Below are 6,215 nucleotides of genomic sequence, written 5' to 3'. Positions count from 1 at the left end.
GAATCATCCTTGTCCATCTGGAATCTAGTATCAATATACCCCACGTATAATCATATCACCCCTCTATATACCATGAACAAATTCTTAGAGCTTAAGGATTACCTTAACAACCGCCCAATGATCCATACCTAGATCCGATTGATATCTGCTGATAACACTCAGGGCATATGATATATCGGGCCATGTACATAATATAGTATACATTATTAATCCTATAATTGACACATATGAGATCTAAATCATGTGAATCCTCTTGTCTTGTGTGTTTAAACACATAGACTTTGAAAGGTAAATCCTATGTCATATGGGAAGACAATCTTTCTTGGATTCTTCCATGCTAAATCATTTTAGCAATTTATCAATGTATATAGACTGTGAAAGACTAAGTAACCTTTTTGATCTATCTGCATAGATCTTAATCCTAAGGATATAGGTTACTTCTTTCATGTCTTTTATGGAGAATATTTTGTACAATCAAACTTTAACTGACTGTTGAATAGACACATCATTTCCTATGAGCAATATGTTATCAACATATAATATTAGGAACATGACTATACTCCCACTAACTTTCATGTATACAAAGGGTTCATTTGGATATTATGAGAAATTAAACTCTCATTCATGTCAGTTTCTTCTTGAAAATTCACATGCATCCAATAGGTACTATACTTTCGAATGAGTCTATAAAGTTCTAAACTTAGTTTTCATATATGAAATCCATTTTCGATTTCATAGTTTTTAAACCATGAGATCCTTTCTGAACTATTCAAAACTTCTTTATAACTAATAAGTTACTCATCCTCAATAAGTAATATGTCTTTCAATTCACTTATGAGAAATTCGTATCTCTCGTGAATTAGACATATTGTAGTGTCTGAAACCAATTATTTTAGTTAAGAAGATTTATTTGATTAATTTAGATTTAATTAGAATTGATTAATTTAAATAGATAGTATAAGATACGATAAATTAAATAATAAGTGTTATTGGAGAAATAATTTTATTGGATTTTCTAGATTTTTTAAGAAATTTTTTGGGATTAAAATAGAGTCCATATGATATGTTTAAGGGGATGAATTGATTAGATTTAGAGGAGCCCAGTTTAGAATATCCATTTTAATTGGGAGTTGATTGAAATATGAACTTATGGTTTGATTGATTAACACAAGTTTCATTAATTAAACTACATATATAAGCTAAAACTTAACTGAGCCCCATTTATTCCCCGATTTCTTCCTCTTCCCCGATCTCTTTGCCCCTCCCTCGTGATCTCGCCACACCCGATTGCCGCCATCCCATCGCCAGCTATCCTCTTTCGGATGAGGCCAAGACAGCCGAGCTTCCTCCTCTCGGGAACCCTCACCGCCGCACCTACCGCATGAGGCTGACGCCGACTCCCGAACTCACCACTGTATCGATCTGCAAGACATCACCACCCCCTTTCTCGATCCCATCGCCATGGCTAGGTCATCGTTACCCCTGCTCAACACTGCAGTAGCAACCGCTTTTTGCAATTCCATTACTCACCGTGGTGTCCCTCTTGCCTGAGAACCGAAGCAGAGCAGCGGCTGCTGTCACTCGAGGTGTCATCGTCGATGGATCTCTTGTTTTCCTTCTCATCACCGCACTGCTCCCTTCATTAATTCTATATCTCAGCCATAGCTGTCGGCACATAGTCGCAACCAGCGTTGCAACCGACTAGTCATCTCTGTACTTCCTCTCGATCGCCCATCTTGCCACCATGGATGTGTTGTTAAGGTTAGTTGTGACTCGGATGCCTTTGTCAACACTGCTCTGGTGTCAATGTACTGCTTATTTGGCCATGTCAGTGATGCAAAATGTATACTTGACAAAATGCCCTAATTCCTCTTGCTGCCTCTGTTCGCACTGTCAACACCATCGCCAGCCACCTGCTACCGTGAGTTACTGCTAAATCAGTGAATAGCCATTGGACAAAGAAGGGGGAGCCATGGGTAACTAATTTCTTGACCTAAGTTTGGTTGGTCTATGTTAGATATTCAAATGTGATAAGTTGATTTGGGTAGATCTTGGATTGATCAGTGGGTTAATTATTTCATGGAGGTTATTTGGTGATTGATTGATGTAGATGGTTGCATGATCATTATTATAATCATTAAATTGATATCGTGATTAGTTGTGATGGATTGGATTCATACAATTATTTGTTGGCAGTAACGAATTGATTTAATTGGGGATCATGTTATGGCTAACTAGATTGATTTAAGTGATTATATGATTTAATGATGATTAATAGCGATTATTATATGATTGTTAATTGAGGATGAATTAATAATGTTTTGATCGTGAAATATTGCCTTGATTGAATTGATTAACTTATAAGAAGATTGGTTATGGAAGAAATTATGAGAGAACTAGTTTGGATCAATTAGAGTTTTCCCTAATTAGGTTGGGTTTTGAGTTTACCTAGTTGTTGCATATGTAATTAGCTAAACTATATATCATGTGATTTACAAAACGTTGATTCGAGACAAGCGTCTCCACATGAGATTGTTTAGCACAATCTATAGATAAAGGCAAGTACTTCTTCCTTGACCTCTTTAGTTCATTGAACTTAGTACATCATTATTTTTTATTAATGAATCAGGTTGCTTTACCTTAAATCTATTTATTTTTATCTTACTTGATACTTATATGCTTGACCTTACAGATGATTTAGTTATTTCATATACAGTCTTAGCTTTTGATATCTATACTCTGTCGTGTACACACATGTAGAGTATGTACTATAGAGGATATTTTGTTAACTGAGTTAACACACTGATTATGCATATGATATTGGGTGTACACATGTTTAATATGTGCTATAGGAGTTATCATGTTGACTGCCTATTTGTTTATTGTAGTGTGCATACATGTATAGTATGACTATTGAAAGTATCAAGTCGATTAAACCTATATCGAGTGCGTACATAGATTTGGAGTGTACTTTTGGAGGTATTGGTTGATTGAACCTATGCTGTCGTGTAACCACTTGTGTGGGATGTATGATAGGTGTTACTTTGCACATTGTGTTGATTAGTAGACACCTATTAGATCTATTCATACCTATAGATTTAGGTAATCAATGGTTCATGTACCGGAAGTACTTATGTTGATTGTGTTGTAGCATTAATGATGATTATATTGGTATTATGATTATTTATATCATATTCATCATTGCATTGCATGCTGACAATTAAGTCTCCCTCTGTGTTTGAGAGAGTTGTCAGTCATATTCGTTACCCATTCGGCCACTGAGGGATAGTGGTAGCTTGGAGTTGGGTTCAACTTATCCTGTCGTGCCACCTCATCACTCAGGGTAGTTATATCCGACGTTGTGAGCAGTCAAGAACCCCGATGCTATGTAGTGAGATAGCTACATAGCGAACTGTCCTCCTTGGCCACTCTATAGTGGTATATGGAGGATAGTATAGTTGTCATTATCTCGACCTCTCGTCCACACAGTGTCGTAGTGTCTTGAGGGGTGAGCAGGAGTGACCATGTTACATGCATGTGCATATGCATATGATCCACGATGCACCTTTCAGAGATATATTTGCATTTGCTTGTGATTATTGCACATGCTTAAGATATGATTATTGCATATGGTTGTCATGCTTCATACATGTTCATTTATCATACATGTATATGCTGTCGGTTATATTGCTCATGTGTTACGAATAGATATGTTGCTAATCCCTAGTGAGTTTACTAATCACTATACCGTGCGTGTTAGATTTAGATTGGGTATGTGCATTTATTATATTAGTTAGGGTTATATGCATTGATTATGTCATATATGATCATGTTCTTATTTTTCTATTGAGACTGTATACTTTGATCTCTATGTTTTATATTGACTATGCACTATCTTGTCAATACTCGCTAAGTCACCCAGACTCACCACTCTATTTGTGTATTTTTTTTCCTCAAGTAGCAGCAGGTTGATGATTGTGGAGTCGCTTAGAGTATCTTGTCTGTTGGTCTCACATCATATCGGAGAACAGTCTTTACTTTGCTTTATGCTTTTCTTGCATTTATTTAGATTTTATGTACTTGATATTGTAATAATTTTGTTGTGGGCTTGGTGTTTAGCCTTATCGTTACTTTTGATGTTTCTGATGGTCGTTGTGTAAAGTCTACCGGCTAGTAGTTTATCGCTTTTGATTTATGAGTTTTCCTTTATGTCTTTCATTGTATTTTGTTTATTTCCATCCGTATTGGTTGTATACTGTGTGGTTATGTATAATTCCATCCATGTGGGTTGTATACTACATGGTCATGTTTGCTTCCAGCTATGTGGGCTATAGATATTATTATTTTACAGCTATATGGTTATGTATCTAGGTTTTATTTGTCATTGTTATAGGAAAAATGTTGTCCGTTTGTCAGGTAGAGACTCCTCTAGGGTATGACAGATAAATTTAGTTAGATTTAATTAATTAAGTTATCTTACATTTGTAGAATTTAGATTGATTAATTATTTTAAGTAAATGGTTGGATGTAAAATTCACTAAAGATACAGAAAATGTGTGTGTGTGTATATATATATATATATATATATGATTTAGTATTTATAAAAATTTATATGACCCATAGATATAAATATGTATAAAATTTAGTAAGATACATAAGATCAGAATTTTTCATAATTTTTTTTATGATTTGGTAATTGTGGCAGAAACATTCAAAGTTAAGGTTAGATATGGTAAAACCTATATAAATGATTCCTCACCTTGGATTTTGGCCATCTCCCAAAGCCTGATCCCCACCTTGAAGCCACCGACCCTAAGTTTCTTCCTCAACTAGGATTTTTCTACTACTCTAGATCAAATTTTCACTAGTCTAAGCTCAAAGGGGAGGAGAAGAAGGAGAGATTTCATAACAAGGAATCAAAGGCATGTTCTATATCTCATATCATGTATTAATTAGTTCATGTAAACTATGGATGTTTGAATACCATGGCGATTATATACGTTTTAGATTAGGGCTAGTTTTACTTATGTTTCCTCTTACTTCTTATCATGATATCATAATATATTTCGAATTAGGACTAGTTATGCCTATGTTTTTTTATACTTCTTATCATGATATCTTTATATGTTCAAGGCTAAATTCGGATTCTAGTTTTAGGAGAATTATGGAATCAACCATGTTTTGATAACCTTATAATATACATATATAGATTTCAGATTTGGTTTAGTTTTGTTTTTGTTTCTTCTTACTCCTCATCATGATATCTTTATATGTTTCGGATTAGGACTAGTTATGCCTATGTTTTACATACTTCTTATCATGATATATTTATATGTTAAAGGTTAAATTCGGATTCTAGTTTTAGGAGAATTATGGAACCAACTATGTTTTAATAACCTTGTAATATACATATATAGATTTCATATTTGCTTTAGTTTTGCTTATATTTCTTCTTACTCCTCATCATGATATCTTTGTATGTTTAGGATAAGGACTAGTTATGCTTATGTTTTTTCATACTTTTTATCATGATATCTTTATATGTTAAAGGTTAAATTTGGATTCTAGTTTTAGGAGAATTATGGAACCAACTATGTTTTGATAACCTTGTAATATACATATATAGATTTCGGATTTGGTTTAGTTTTGCTTATGTTTCTTCTTACTTCTCATCATGATTTCTTTATATGTTTAGGATAAAGACTAGTTATGCTTATGTTTTTCATACTTTTTATTATGATATCTTTATATGTTGAAGGTTAAATTGGATTCTAGTTTTAGGAGATTATGGAATCAACTATGTTTTAATAACCTTGTAATATAAATATATAGATTTCGGATTTGGTTTAGTTATGCTTATGTTTCTTCTTACTCCTTATCTTGATAACTTTGTATGCTATATGCAGACTTCGGATTATAGGTTTAGGATACTAAGACCTTAACCATGTTTTTATTTTGATCACCTTGTAGTGTAGGTTAGTTTCGGATTTTTAAGGTTTAATATGATATGACATTAATCATGTTTTTAATAACTTTATAATACATGATAGTCTCGTAATTATGGTTAGTATGTTATGGATTCAATCATGCATTTTGATAACCTTGTAAGATATAATAGTTTCGGGTTTTAGGGTTTAGGCCGTTATGGAATCAACTGTGCTTTTGATAATTTATATGTAAATATATATTAAATTCATATTTTAAGGTCATTAGAA

At 33.4% G+C, this 6,215-nt stretch overlaps 1 long non-coding RNA gene across 1 annotated transcript; it reads left to right on the top strand.

The window, feature by feature from the left end:
* The first annotated feature begins 1,229 nt into the window (after positions 1–1,229).
* Positions 1,230–4,209, top strand: LOC121992396. The gene is made up of 2 exons (XR_006114879.1): positions 1,230–1,761; positions 3,962–4,209. It is a non-coding gene; the product is annotated as an uncharacterized LOC121992396 (long non-coding RNA).
* The last annotated feature ends 2,006 nt before the right edge of the window (positions 4,210–6,215 follow it).

Source organism: Zingiber officinale, chromosome 6B, assembly GCF_018446385.1.
Source record: "Zingiber officinale cultivar Zhangliang chromosome 6B, Zo_v1.1, whole genome shotgun sequence".
Lineage (NCBI taxonomy): Eukaryota > Viridiplantae > Streptophyta > Magnoliopsida > Zingiberales > Zingiberaceae > Zingiber > Zingiber officinale.
This window is presented reverse-complemented; position numbering and strand designations above follow the sequence as displayed.